General features: G+C 37.3%; 1 long non-coding RNA gene across 1 annotated transcript; it reads left to right on the forward strand.

The window, feature by feature from the left end:
• The first annotated feature begins 1,585 nt into the window (after positions 1 to 1,585).
• Positions 1,586 to 11,559, forward strand: LOC129531740 (uncharacterized). Its single transcript, XR_008677126.1, has 4 exons — positions 1,586 to 1,648; positions 5,879 to 5,960; positions 7,009 to 7,103; positions 11,488 to 11,559. It is a non-coding gene; the product is annotated as an uncharacterized lncRNA (long non-coding RNA).
• Positions 11,560 to 16,248: the final 4,689 nt, after the last annotated feature.

Raw genomic sequence — 16,248 nt, forward strand, 5'->3', positions numbered from 1 at the left:
TTCTTGCAGGTAACTTGACCCAGGATGGTAGAAAGGCATCCTCTCAGGTGCCAACCTTTGTCCCAGGGCAAGTTCCTGAGGGTGCTGGGTTGAAAAGGACTGAGGTACAGTGGTTTCCACAAGATAGAGTGTCACACCAACATGGTGACCTGTGGTCATGGGTGCATAAAGGAAGTATGGCACCATGCAGATGACTAGTTTCCAACACCAGACAATCATAGCTAAGGTTAAAGTATTGTACAGTTTGTTCTATTTTTTTCTGAAGTATTGAGCTTCAGGAAAAAATGGGAAAAGCACACATGCAATAAAGTCTAAACAAATTTAAGTATGCAACTTGGTGATATGTTACAAATGTATATGCCTGTCTAACAGCCACTCAGACCAAGATATAGACTATCACACAGTCCAGAAGCATCTTTCTTGCTACCCAGTACTCCTCTCCCAAAGTGAGTACTATTCTGAATTGCATCACCACTGACTAATTTCACTTGTTTTTCAACTTCATAAGAGTAAAATATATTCCATATATTCATTTAAGTCTAGGCTTTCTCCTTCAAACTCATTACTGTCAAATTCATGTATGTTGATGCATAGCAATTTGTTATTTTTTATTTCAAAAATACATGCCATAATTCATTTGCACATTCTGATGGTAAAAGACAGTTTGGTCATGTTCCTTTTTATCTATTATCAATAAAGCTGCTGCAAATAGTCTTTTACATTGCTTTTTTGCACATATAGAGGCATTGCCATTAAGGATATGCCTAGTTGAATTATTAGATTATGGAGAACACATATGTTCAGCTTAATAAATACCAACAAAACGTTTTTTGAAGTGGTTGTACCAACATATTATGCCAATGTGTAATGCTCCAGAGCCTCACCAACACCTGATATTCTCGGGTTTCCTGTCTCTTTATTTTTATCTGGGTTTGCTTATTATTTTGTTTTCATTTTCAGTTTTATCTGGTGAGTATGTTAATATCTCATGGCTGTATGTTATTTGCCTCTGATGATTAATAACTTAAATAACATTTTTATATACATTTTTCCATTTGAATATAATTGTTTTTCTTTCTTTTGTAGGAGAATAACATACATAGCTCATTGATCCAGTTGAGAGGGAGTTTTAGGCTTTGCTACGACTAGACTTTTTAATGCAAAGCTCTTACTCCTATACTATAGCCTTAACCCTAGCATATAGGCCTTCTAGAACTTTCGCCAATTACCTGGAGAATTTACCCTGGCTCCTCTATTATGACCTCCCTTGAATTCCAAATTTTGCCTCTTAGCACTACGTGTCTGAAAATCGTTTTTCAGCTCTTCAGGTCATAAGAGGCTGGTTTTTTATTGTCAGTGGAGCCTGGCTCATTTCTCTTCTCTGTCAGTTCTCTCTCACCATGTAATCTCTGCACAGACCAGCTCCCCTTTACCTTCTGCCATGACTGGAAGGAGCCTGAGGCCCTCACCAGACGCAGAAGCTGGCACCATGCTTCTTGTACAGCCTGCAGAACCGTGAGCTTAACAAACCTGTTTTAAGTAAATTACTCAGTCTCGGATATTTCTTTATAGCAACATAAAATGGACTAAGACGTGTATGGAAACTTGAAATACAAGAAGAGAATATGAAGAAGTAAGACTAGAAAAGGTACAAATCAGAGTAAGAAGAGTCTTTTACGCCATGGTAGAGAGTTGAATGTTATAAACCATAAGTTAAGGATAATTGGCAGTGATGTAAATAATGATATTAGTCTGGAAGTATTGGTAAATGAATGCTTTGTGAAAATCTAGTTCAGGGCCTACTGCTATAACAGTGAATGTATGGTTGAAAATAAGTGAAAAATCAGTTTATTACTCTTTTTCAGCTCTCTGTCCTCATGCACTTGAAGACGTAGAATTGTGTGTTCATAGAGTTAATTCAATGCACATCTCTCAGACAATAGAAACCATACTAATTAAAACACTGAGAGCATAACGTGCTGTATATTCTTGTTAAACTTGTTGTCACTTTAATATTCTTGATTAGCTCCCAGAATAATCGTTAAACTGCTCTAAGAAATTTTGAACTCTATTACTGCAAAAAGCCAGTATGATTACATTAATATAATGCTAGGAAAAAACACAACCATGTAAATATAAGAAACAAAAGGATAATAATACATTAAACTGAACTTAAATAAACACCAATCTACATGAGACAAAACTTCAAATGTAAGAAAGACAGTCATGTTTTTAAAAGGCGTATATATTAAACTGTTTCTTGTAGTTCATTGGTTCTTGGTGGTGGCAGTGAGACTTCATCAAATCACCCAGGCAGCTTTTTCAGTTAAGCAGCACGACTCCCTCACCACCCCACCACACCGACATTCTGGCATGTTTAGAATGCCTAACATTTAGAATTCTGAATTTACTTAGCTTGCCTAAAATTCAGAATTCTGAATTTTGAATTCCATAGTTCTGAGACAGGATCAGAAATATATCTTTTAAAGAAATATCTCAATAGTTTTATGTTCGCAGTTTCTGGATCACACTTCAGGGCACACTAGCCCAGGAAGTGAAGTAGGCAGATTGCTTGAAAATCACTACATACTACTGTCCATGCTATAGATAAGGAAACAGATACAGACACGTACATATTCTAAGGTGTTCAACTGCTTTAAGATCCCTCCTCAGCCACATGAAAAATATAGAAAAAAACAAGAACATGGTTCTATGGAATGAAGATAACTCAAAATATAGTTATGATGATATGATTATAAACGTATGATGTGTATCAACCTGATTTGTATAAAATAAAAAGGAGACACAGCAACCAATTTGATTTGGTCTTAAATGTTTATATATATTGGCATTCACACTAAAATGGAAATTTATGATAGGTTGAGTAACTATGTTATAAAATTAAGAAAAAATACAGGAACCTACTACGTAGCATATGCAGCAGAAATAGTAAAATGTGCATATTAAATTCATGATAGTATGGTCCACATAAAATGTATGCAATTTCTGTAATTGGGGTTGTCTGCTGAGGTTGAACTCCTGTTTTTTTTTAATATGATGTGGAGATACTAGAAAAAATACTGTTGTAAAGTTGTTAGTAAATTTCTATATTCCAAAAAGTAAAATTTTGAATTTACCTGTGGAGCAGATGCTTTTCTGTATTGTGTAACAAACAGTAATTTTTATTGGAGAAATATAGAGTGTTAGTCCCATACCTGACCGCACTTGTTTTAATGATACACAACTGACCAAGAGCAAAGAATCCAAAGGTTAATACTGACCAAAAGATAGATTAAGGAGAATTAAACAGATGTAAGTATTTAGAAACTAGTAACACATAAAATGTAATGCGAAAATGAAACCAGAAAGAATGTTCAAGGAAGATGTACATTCACATTTAATTAATTCTTAAATGTACAGCCATTTTCTAATCATGAGTTGATTTGTGGAAAAAAGATTGATATGTTTATTGCAGCATTATTTACAATAGCAAAGACATGGAACCAACCCAAATACCCATCAATGATAGACTGGATAATGAAAATGTGGTACATATACACCATGGAATACTATGCAGCCATAAAAAAGAATGAGATCATGTTCTTTGCAGGGACATGGATGAAGCTGGAGGCCATCATACTCAGCAAACTAACACAGGAAAACCAAACACTGCATGTTCTCACTCATAATTGGGAGTTGAACAATGAGAACACATGGACACAGGGAGGGGAACAACACACTCTGGGGCCTGTTGGAGGGGTGGGGGCCAAGGGGAGGTACAGCATTAGGACAAATACCTAATGTATGTGGGGCTTAAAACCTAGATGACGGATTGATAGGTGCAGCAAACCACCATGGCACATGTATACCTATGTAACAAACCTGCACATTCTGGAACTTAAAGTAAAATAAAAATAAAAATTAAAACATTTGTGTATTATAGGCATTATAAACAAAATTAGCATGCAAATAGACCAGAATAAAGTTGCAGACAATTAACCTGTTCTTATAATAAGAAAAAAACATAAACCAATAGAAAAATGGGCAAAATATAAGAACAGGCAAAACATAGAAGAAAAAACTATTATTTAAAAAGCATTTTAAATGTTTGAACTTACTATTGAAGGAAGCATGAATAATGATGATATTGGGGTAGAATTTGCTTCCTTTCTATTCTGCTAATTTTTTAAATGGTAATACCTAAAGCAAGAAAGGATACCAGCACCATGCTCGTATATTAGATTAACTTTTCCGTTAATATGCAAACAATCAGATAAATGCACACAGATATCTATGGAAGGACATTCAATGGGGCACTACATACAAGATAAAATTGAATATTTCACAATATTTATGGTCAATTTCTAACCCATAGCAATATAAAGCTTACAAGCAAGACTTCATCAATACACTCTTTTATTGAAGAAAATTTACACTAGATCAAAAGAACAATAGAAATCCTAAGAACAACAGCAACAAAACCAAAACAAACCATAAATAACACGTCTGTTCAGTCATTTTCAGAGGATTACTTTGACTCCTTGTTAAAAACGCAGATCACTGGGGATACAGAGCCTGCTTTAAATCCACAGAATCAGAATCTCTAGGTGTTGGGACTAGATATCTACTATTTAAGAGAAGACTGCATTTTTTTAAAGACACTAAAAATAGATAATCAATGCAGAATTTTTTCTTTTTCCATTTCGTGGCTCTAATGATTTCTGAGGCGTTCTACACCGCAATATCAATGCCCTGGAATCCAGGTGGGACTCTGATCCTAGGACCTTAATTATAGTAAATCTATCTGCTTTCATTCATGGTCCCTAGCAGGGATTGTGTCTTGTGAGTGACCTTTACTGCAAAGAGAATAGCACCCAGAGAATCTTCTTTGTCTAATAAGCCATCTGGAATGAAGCCTGGCATTTATTTTTTAAAAGAAAGCCTGTATTTAATCCTGTCTGGGGATAGTTCAGGCATGTTTGAGGTATCTGTCTCTTATTAATGCATCAGGAAAGAATCGTAGTGAGGAACTTGCAATGACCTTCTGAGCATGGAGTAACACGTCCAGCAATTCACTCTGTCCACAAAACAATTTGCTTTGGGCCACACTTAGAAGTTTGTACTATCATTGTAGTCTATTTGCTTTAGAGTGATGAAGTGTTATGAAGACAGCTTAGATCTGATCTTCTTCTTAAGTTACTTAATATGAATGAAATAAATGAAAGATTGTCAGAAAGGATAACATCTGGCAATATAAGTGGAAGACAACTGTGGTTGAGTTCTGATTTTGAGATGAATTTGTAAGTGTTTAATTTTATTTGGATTAATATATGATATTCGAAAATTACATACCTAGATTTTCTGTGAAAAAAGTCTACATAAATCCTGAACCAAAGCTTCTCAGTCCCTTTCTCCCTAGAAAAGTAAATTGTTGAAACTGCTTATGCTTATGTTTATTATCTGGAACATTTCATAATACTCTTTGATAAGCCAATTTTAGGGAACCAGATAAAATCTTGGAGTTTATGTTTCACTTGAACAATTTTTCATGTACAGAAAATAGAAAGACCAAGACAGTGTGATGACTACTTTTTGGAATAATTGTCATTTCTTTCTGCATAGACATAATCTAATATATGCACTTTTCTAACTAATTTCATGATTTTACCCAGTAGAAATGAGCCTTCATTATCAGAGATAAGCAACAGCAAAGAGCTAAAGGTACCTGGATGCGGTATAATCTTCAAAGTTTAAAAGCAAATAGTCATAAGTATTGAGCAAAAAGAAGTCTGGAAATACACATATAGTAACCTAATTAAAGAGGCATAAATGCCTGAAAAAGTATTATAATATGTTATGAATGTCCAATTATTTGTAGAACTCATCGCCTGTTGGGGTGACCACAAGGACTTGGTTGACAATGGATGTGACTTTGTTCTGAGAGTGCCTTTGTTTAGAATGTAAGTTATTGGTGCTCTAGGTATCTTTGCTTCTGCCACATAGATTGTACTAATGGCTCCTGGAAATGGGGCTGGTAGATAAATACAGCTTCCTAGTATTGAGGAGTGTGAGCTATTGAGTGGGAGAACAATAGGAACTGCTAAAATATGGGGTAAAATTAACTGCCAGGTATTGTGTACAAAAGCCACAATCCCCAATAAATTTGTAAGTAAAAAGTCTTCCTAAGAGTATCTCCAGAAGAGAAAGAACAACATTTTGTCATGGCTTGGGAAGCTTTCAGCATTTACACAGGAAAAATAAACACCAGCCAAATAATGAAGAACAGACCTTAAATTGCGTAGGTGTCAGAAACTGGGACAATATTTATAACCTGAGAATTTGAAACCCGAAAAGAATGAAGCAGATTGACCTCCTGTGAATAGAGCAGATTGAAGATACAGCTACCTGAACCCATACACCAGGGCTTCCCTCACACTCTAAGCATATTGAGCCTGAAGCCCTAAACACCAGTGCCGTATTTGTTTCCAAATCACATTTGCTAATGGAAAGAGAGCTCAAAGAGCCAGTAAGATAATGTTCCCCAAAGAGGTTTCTGAAGATTATCAGGTGAGGGCTAAGCTGGACTGAAACTAAATGCAATTTTTAAAAACTTGTATACTATAGGCCGGGCGCGGTGGCTCACGCCTGTAATCCCAGCACTTTGGGAGGCCGAGGCGGGCGGATCACGAGGTCAGGAGATCGAGACCATCCTGGCTAACATGGTGAAACCCCGTCTCTACTAAAAATACAAAAAAAAATTAGCCGGGCGTGGTGGCGGGCGCCTGTAGTCCCAGCTACTCGGGAGGCTGAGGCAGGAGAATGGCGTGAACCCGGGAGGCGGAGCTTGCAGTGAGCGGAGATCGTGCCACTGCACTCCAGGCTGGGTGACAGAGCGAGACTCCGTCTCAAAAAAAAAAAAAAAAAAAAAAACTTGTATACTATAAGACATATGAAGACATTTCACAATGAGTGTTCCCTGTTCTAAATTTGCACATAATTTTGTATCAGGATAACTGACTGATAATTGGAGACCATCCTCATGACTATAACGTGAACTCCTCGGTGCACCTTTTTCAGAAAGGAACGTGAGTGAGGCTACAGAGGTAAGGTGGTGGATGGGTGGGGGGTGCATTGGATTTGGAATAGAGAAACTTTCAAAACTGTTAAAATATTTTCAGCTTTAAGTGGCAAGAAAAGATATTATAGAGTTTTGAGCAGAAGGTTGACACATCCTGATGTAAATTTAAGGAGAACTACCCTGGCTGCCCTGTTGATAATAGAGAATTGGGGGTTTCTAGATACAGGAGAGCATGTGGCTGCTGTAATAAAATAAACAAGAGCAAAGAGTGGCCTTGATCAGAGCAGACATGGCAGAGGTAGAAGGCATATTGGCAGGTTTTGGGTATATAATATTTTAAAAGAAGGGCCTACTAGGTGAGCTGATGTATTGAGGCCTGGTGTAAAGAATGAAGTTAAGGTCAACAAAAGATATTTGGCTTAAGCAACTGGAAGCAGTGTATTTTCATTTCTTAACACTAGGAAAGCAATAGAAGTGTAACACTTTAGAGATAAAATGAGGTATTTTGAACAAGCTGATCTGGAGATGCCTATGATACAGACAGCACTGTTGTACAGGCAGTTGGACTGTCTTGAGTTCAGTGGAGGGGCCAGTTCTGGAGATCAAATGTATGGACAATTAGCATATGCAGGGCATTTAAAGACATGAGATGAAGTAAATCACTAAGAAAACAAGTGCAGAAGTAAAGAGAAGAAAATTAAGCACTGAGCCTTGAATCCTTTTTGAGAAGAAAAAGAGATTGAGCAGGAGAAGCTAGTAAAATACCTACTGTAAGTAGCTAGTGAGATAACTGGAAAAGCAACACCAGAAAGGATAAGTTAGTGGTCAAATGTGCTAAATGCTGATGATAGGTCAAGTAAGGCAAGGATAATTAACTACAAAATTTCTCAATGCAGAGGTCATTTATGGAGGCAATTATCTCAATGGATTTTGCTACAAAGGAGGGCAAAGAAATAGGTCAAAGGTATCACTGAAAAAGAATAGAGAGAGAAGGTTTCCTTGGTTCGTTGTGGCTGCTGTTTTGTTCTTCAGTTGGGAGAAACTGCAGCCGTGTTTATAATAATGGGAGTAATCCAGGAAAGAGAACAAGGAGAAAAAGGAAGGGGAGAAGGAGAAGGAGGAGGAGAAGGAGGAGAAGGAGGAGGAGGAGGAGGAAGAGGACAGAAGAAAACATTACTGATAGAGAAATTTCATTGAGTAAGCTAGAGGAGGTATTATAGATTCTATGTAAACAGGGGTGCATCAGATAGGAAAAAAGCATGGCTCAGAAACAGCAAGGAAGACAGCATATAAGAAAGCAGTCATACAGGTCTGTGCATAGACAGTGGTGGAAGCTTGTGTGCATTTTCTCTTCAGTGCTTCTGTATTCTTGATGAATTAGGGAAGAAATGATCTGCTGAGATTGAGGAGGGAAGAAAAAGTGTAGGAGGTTCGAAGAGAAAGAAGAAAGTTTTAGTCATTTACATCAAAAGAATGACAGATTGAATAAGCTAGAAGATCTGGTAGAGTTTCTAGGTGACATTAAAGGTCAATTTGCATATGTTGAACCATCCTTGCATCCCTGGTATAAAACTTACTTGATCATGATGTATTATCTTCTTGATGTGTTCGTGGATTCAGTTTATTAGTATTTTCCTGAGAATTGTTGTGTCTATATGTATCAGGAATATTGATCAGTAATTTTTTTGTTGTTGTTGTATCCTTGTTTGGTTTTGGTATCAGAGTAATACTGGCCACGCAGAAAGAGGGAGAATTCTCTCCTTCTCGATTTTTGGAAGAGATTCAGGAAGACTGGTAGTAGGTCTTCTTTGTAAGTTTGATGGAATTTAGGTCTCAAACGATCTGGTCCTGGGATTTTTTGTTGTTAGGACTTTTTTTTAAATTATTGATTCAATCTAGCTACACATTGTTGGTCTGTTCAGAATTTCTATTTCTTCCTGGTTCGATCTGGGGAAGTTGTATATTTCTAAGAATTTATCCATTTTCTCTAGGTTTTCCAATTTGTGAGCTTATGTGTGTTCATAATGGTCTCCAAGGATCTTTTATATTGCATTTAGTGCTATAAACTTCCCATTTAGAACTACTTTTGCTGTATCCCAGAGGTTTTGATATGCTTTTAACAGGGACCTAATATCCAGATTTTACAAGGAACTCAAAGCACTGACCGTAAAAGTAAAAATAATTAAAACCCCATTAAAATTGGGCAAAGGACAAGAATAGGCATTTTTTGGAAAAAAAAAAAAAAAGAGAGACTTACAATGGCCAAAAAGCATATGAAAATAAACGCTCAACCTCACTAATTATCAGAGAAATGCAAATTACAACCACAATCAGATGTCATATTATACCAGTCAGAATAGCTATTCTTAACAAAATAATAATAATAGGTGATGGGGATGTGGAGAGAAGGGAACACTTACACACTCTTCGTATGAATGTATAATTTTGTGTGAATCTTTCCAACCTCTATGGAAAACAGTATGGAGAGTTCTCAAACAACTAAAAGAGAACTACCATTTGATCCAGAAATACCATTACTGGTTATCTTCCCAGAGGAAATCATTACACTAAAAAGATACCTGCACTCATATGTTTATCACAGGGCTATTCACAATAGCAAAGATATGGAGTTTTTGCAGCTACTTGAGTGGGAATAGAGACCATTCTCTTAAATCAAACAATTCAGAAACAGAAAGACAAATGCTGCACGTTCTCCTTTATAAGTGGGAGCTAAATAGAGAGGCTAGGCACAGTGGCACAGTGGCTCACACCTATAATCCCAATACTTTGGAAAGCTGAAGTAGAAGGATCGCTTCAGCCCAGGAATTCAAGACCAGCTTGGGCAACATAGTGAGACCCTGTCTCTATAAAAATCAGTGCAAATAGATTGTTGAATAATAGGCATCGGATACTTAGAATGATGGAAGGTTGGAGGGCAGAGGTGGATGATGAGAAATTACTGAGTACAACATACACAATTTGGGTGATGGCTATACTAAAAACCTAAACTTCACCGCTACATAATATATCCATGTAACAAAATTACACTTGTATGCCTTAAATTAATACACAAAAAAGTCAACTTGAGGCCAAGTGTGGTGGCTCATGCCTATAATCCCAGCACTTTGGGAGGCCGAGGCAGGCAGATCACGAGATAGAGACCAGCCTGGCTAACATGGTGAAACCCCAACTCTACTAAAAAATACAAAAATTAGCTTGGCATGGTGGCGCGTGCCCGTAGTCCCAGCTACTCAGGAGGCTGAGGCAGGGGAATCACTTGAACCCGGGACGCAGAAATTGCAGTGAGCTGAGATCGCGCCACGGCACCCCAGCCTGGGTGATAGACTGAGACTCCCTCTAAAAACAAAAAAAAAGCCAACTTGAAGTTAGAGGTCATTAATTTAAAATAAAATCAGTCATCAAGGCTTTGTGTTTTCTTCAGGAGAACATGAAAGCAACTATGAGGTTTTCTTCTTATTCTTGAAGAAAGAAAAGCTCCATGGCTCCCTTTTCCTCTTCCTCAAAACAAGGCCATTGTTGTTCTACAGGAATTACAACTAAGACTCTGATTCTTAGTGGTTTTGAGTTTATTTATTTTGTACACCACAGTGAAATAGGTTTCTGAGATACAAGTGACACCAAGACACACTGTAGCCCTAAAGAAACTTGCAAACCTAGACAGGTTTTTAAGGAATAATAATGACATGTAGAAATTATAGGATCAAACCAAGAACTTCATGCAAGAAAACAGACCTACACCAAGTCAGCCCTGTGCTTCTTGACAGTACGTTAACTATGTCCTCAACATTACTCTCTCTTCCTCTCTCTCTCTGTATGTATGTGTGCATTTATATAAATAAGTTTAAAGGCAGTAAAGCTCTCACATTAAATTCTTGGCAGTTAGAATCAATGTTAGATTTGGAAAGTAAATCTTCTAAAACATTTAATTATTTCTATGATTCCTAGTACACAAAAAGTGAATGGGTGCAATAGATATCATCTATGTAGTGTTCATGTAATTAACTTCACCTCATTGCCTATAATAATTAAAGCTGAATAAGCTTCCCTTCCCAAATTCCCTTTCCTTTTCTGCAGTATGACGGTAGTAACTAACTTACAGAGTTGTTTTGATGATGAAATGCATGTAAGGCACCTAGTATAGTGCCTAAAACATATAAAGTGCTCAATTTTTGGTTGTGATTATTGTTACACAAGTTCACTTCAAGTAGATTAGGGTAGGCAAGTAGGTAGTAATTCTCCAAACCAAAGACTTAGTTTTTATACCACCTCATCATCTTAGTCCTGGGCATGGCCAGAATACTTAAAGAGTCCACTACAGAGAAGATTGCTACACTGCCATCATCATAGCTTTTCAATTCTTCACATTTTCCTGTTTTGAATTTCTGCAGGATTAAGGAGAACATTCTTCCCTTTGCAAACGAATGGTAGAGGCCGGGCGCGGTGGCTCACGCCTGTAATCCCAGCACTTTGGAAGGCTGAGGTGGGTGGATCACGAGGTCAGAAGATTGAGACCATCCTAGCTAACACGGTGAAACCCCGTCTGTACTAAAAATACGAAAATTAGCCGCACGCGTGTGGTGGCGGGCGCCTGTAGTCCCAGCTACTGGGAGGCTGAGGCAGGAGAATGGCGTGAACATGGTAGGCGGAGCTTGCTGTGAGCAGAGATCACTCCACTGCACTCCAGCCTGGGGGACAGAGCGAGACTCCATCTCAAAGATAAATAAAATAAAAAAACAAAGGGATGGTAGAATGTGTCATGTGTCATGTAAGGCACGAGGTTTTTGATGAGAAAGGGATGAGGAGGTGTGCAGATAAAGCACTCTATGAGGCGCTGAGATTTACCCTAAGAATACAGAGCCCAATAGAAGAAAATAGGCGCATGAAATCACTATGGAAACACATTTTCAAGCATATTCACAAATGAGTAGTCTCAGAGATATGAACCAGAAAAAAAATGGAGACAGAGACTTATACCAAATGGAAGAAAATAATTGCGCCTGTTAAGCCAATGTGAAACGCGTATTGTTCCCGGCAATCTGAGACTATCAACAGGTACTCTTTTTTCTACCAATTTAAATGTCTGGTTTTTCATAATTCTCTTTAGTCTGGAAAATAAATTGTTTTGTCTGCAGTGACTTATAATCTATTTGTTCTTATCCTTTTCTTCAGTAAAATGAAGTAGACAGCAATTTTCAAATTGAGACAAGTCTCAAAGTTCACTTGAAGTCATATGAGGTTTTTAGAATTCATATCATAAACTTTGGTTTTAGCCTACATTTAATGACCACATCATTTTCTGTTTGATGACATTCTTTAATATCAAAGCCAATGCTATAGGATTGTATACAGATAGCAGAATCACTCTGAGTGTTTCGGGTGAATTCACACCCTTGTACATGACCAGATAAAAAATGTGAGATTGTATAAATCCACTGGACACAGATAACAGATGATATAAAATAATATGGCATTACTAATCTAATTCATAAGTGCTCAATACAAATACAAATTTTAATAAACAATTATTTGAAAAGCAAAATATGTGAATTATGAAATACATTGTTTTAAAGAAAATAAATGCTGTCTTCACAATTTCTGTTGCTGAATGAAATTATGCTAGTTTGTAAATGTATTATTACAGCTTTTATTATTATAAGATTTGCAGTTAACAATATATTCTCTCACACGTCATCATCTATTATAATTAGAAACACCTGATTGTATATAAGACCAAAGGAGAGATTTGGAGGTCAAAGAGGTTAAGTACATGCTCAAACTTAAAAAGAGTGTGAAGGCAGGTCTTGAATCTCACTTTTCTGATTTGCCTCTACACATTGACTATTCTCTCACTGATTCCTTATATTTGTTCCAAATATATTTTCAAACTTCATATAAAAGTGTTTTCACATATAAAATTTACCTTTCTAAGATAAGTAATCTTTGTTAATCATACTTGCACTCCCAAGGATGTTATTAGGGAGTTTTCCCAACTACAACTTATTATTTTAGGTTCCAAAACTTAAAGAAAATTTACTTCTCGTTTATTCATTACTGCAACAAACATTTATTAAATTCACTCAGTACATTCTGGACTATGTGAGGTGACACAGACAATGTAAACAAAAAACAAGGGAGCAAGATGGCCAAACAGAACCCTTCAGTGACTGTCCTCCTCACAGGAACACCAAATGGGACTACTATCCACAGAAGAAATCACCTTCATAAGAACCAAAAAGCAAGTGAGTGATCACAGTACCTGGTGTTAACATCATGTTAAGGAAAGAGACACTGAAGAGGGTAGGAAAGACAGTCTTAAATTCCTGACACCACTGCTCCCCCATCCCCTGGTGGCACCATGTGGGGCAGAAGAGAGAATCTGTACACTTGGGGGAAGGACAGTACAGTAATTGTGGGGCTTTGCACTGGAATTCAGTGCTGCCCTGTCATAATGGAAAGCAATACAAGGCAGACTTCAGCCAGCACCCACGGAGGGAGCTTTCAGACTAGCCCTAGCCACAGGGGAATTATCCATCCTGGTAGTGGGAATCTGAGTTCCAGCAACCCCCATCATCATGGGCTAAAGGGCACTAGGGTCCCAAGTAAATTTAAAAGGCAGTCTAAGCCACAAGGACTGCAATTCCTGGGCTAGTTCTAGGGCTGTGCTGGGCTTGGAGCTGGCAGACTTGGGGTGCCCATGACCCAGTGAAACACCAGCTGAGGTGGCCGAGGGAGTGTGTGCATCACGGCTCCTCCAACTCCAGGCAGCACAGCTTGCATTTCTGGAAGGATAGGAAAGAAAAAAGAGGAGTTTATCTTGCAACTTGGATTCCAGCTCAGCCACAGCAAAATAAAGCACCAAGCAGAGCCCTGAAGCCCCTCATATCCAGACCTAGCTCCTGGACAATATTTCTAGACCCATCCTGGGACAGAATAGAACCCAGTGCCCTGAAGTGAAAGACCCAGTTCTGGCAGAATTTACTACCTGCTGACCAAGGATCTCTTGGGTCTTGAATAAACATCAGCAGTAGACAGGCAATCATCACCCCAGGCCTTGGGCAAGACCCAGTATTGTACTGGCTTCAGGTCTGACTCAGCACAGTCTCAGCAGGGTGGCCACAGGAGTGCTTGCATTACCTCTTCCCCAGCTACAGGCAGCTCAGCAGAGAGAGAGAGAGATAAAAAGAGAGAGAGAAAGAGAGAGAGAGAGAAAGTCAATTTGTCTGGGGGAAATTAAGGGAAGAAAATAAGAGACCCTGCCTGGTAATCCAGGGAAATCTCTCAGATCTTACACAAAACCACCAAGGTGGTACCTCTAAAGTCTGCAAATCACAACATTACTGGGTTTGCAGTAACCCTAATGCATATATGCTTCCAGTGACCAAAGGCTTTGATCACAACACTCAATTTCTTTTGAATACTTGGAAAGCTTTCTCAAGAAGGACAGGTACAAACAAGCCCAGAGACACACGACTGGAATAAATACCTCACTCTTCAGTGCACAGACACTGACAAATATCCACAAGCATTAAGACCACTCAGGAAAACATGGCCTTACAAAATGAGCTAAGTAAGACACCAGTTACCAATTCTGGAGTGACAGAGATATCTGACCTTTTGGATAGAGAATTAAAAATAGCTGTTTTGAGAAAACTCAATGAAATTCAAGATAACACAGAGAAGGAATTCAGAATATTATCAGATAAATTTAACAAAGAGATAGAAATAATTAAAAAGAATCAAGTAAAAATTCTGGAGATGAGGACTTGGATTGACAAAATGAAGAATGCATCAGAGTCTCTTCACAGCAGAATTGATCAAGCAGAGGAAAGAATTGGTGAGCTTGAATACAGGCTATTGGAAATACACAGCCAGAGGGGTCAAAAGAAAAAAGAATAAAAAATAATAAAGCATACCTACAGGATCTGGAAAATAGCAAATCTAAGAATTCTGGGCCTTCAAGTAGAGGTAGAGAGAGATTGGGGTAGAAAGTTTACTCAAAGAGATAATAAGAAAGAACTTTCCAAACCTAGAGAAAGATGCCAATATTCAAACACAAGAAGGTTATAAAACACCAAGCAGATGTAACCCAAATCAAACTACCTCAGCATTTAATAATCAAACTGCAAAAGGTAAAGGATAAAGAAAGGATCCTCAAAGCAGCAAGAGAAAACACACAAATAACATACGAAGGAGCTCTAATACATCTGGCAGCATACTTCTCAGTGGAAAACTTACAGGCCTGGAGAGAATGGCATGATATATTAAAAGTGCTGAAGAAAAAAAACACTTTAATTGTAGAATATTATATCCAGCAAAAATAGCTTTCAAACATGAAGAAGAAATAAAGACATTCTCAAACAAAAGCCGAGGGATTTTTGTCAACCCCCAAATCCTATTCTTTAAGAAATACTAAAGGGAGTATTTCAATCTGAAAGAAAAGGATATTAACAAGCATTAAGAAATAATCTAAAGGTACAAAATTCACAGGCAACAGTAAGGATACAGACAAATACAGAATATTATAAAACTGTAATTGCGATATGTAAACTACTCATATCTTCAATAGGAAGACTACAAGACAAAGCTATCAAAAACAATAACTGCAACAACTTTTTAAGATATAATTAGCATAATAACATATAAATAGAAAAAACAAAACATATAAACAGTATAATAAGATATAAATCGAAAAAAAGTTTAAAATTGTGAGGGAGTGAAATAAAGAAAATTTTATTAATTTTCTCTTTGTTGTTTTTTATTTCATTTGTTTCTTCCTATAATCGAAGTTAAGTTGTCGCCAGTTTAAAATAGTGGGTTATAAGATATTATTTGCAAGCTTCATGGTAACCTCAAATCAAAAAACCTACAACAGATACGCAAAAATATAAAGCAAGAAATTAAGACATACTGCTACAGAAAATCATTTTCATAAAGAGGAAGATAGAAAAAAAAGAAAGGAATAAGGAGATCATGAAACAACCAGAAAATAAATAACAAAATTATAGTAGTAAGTCCTTACTTACCAATATCAATATTGAATGTAAATAAACTCAACTCTCCAATCAAAAGACATAGAGTGGCTGAATGGATTTAAGAAAAGAGAAAACAGGGGGTGGCTGGCAAGATGGCAGAATAGGAACAGCTCCTGT

This window comes from Gorilla gorilla, chromosome 12 (genome assembly GCF_029281585.2).
Source record: "Gorilla gorilla gorilla isolate KB3781 chromosome 12, NHGRI_mGorGor1-v2.1_pri, whole genome shotgun sequence".
Taxonomy (NCBI): domain Eukaryota; kingdom Metazoa; phylum Chordata; class Mammalia; order Primates; family Hominidae; genus Gorilla; species Gorilla gorilla.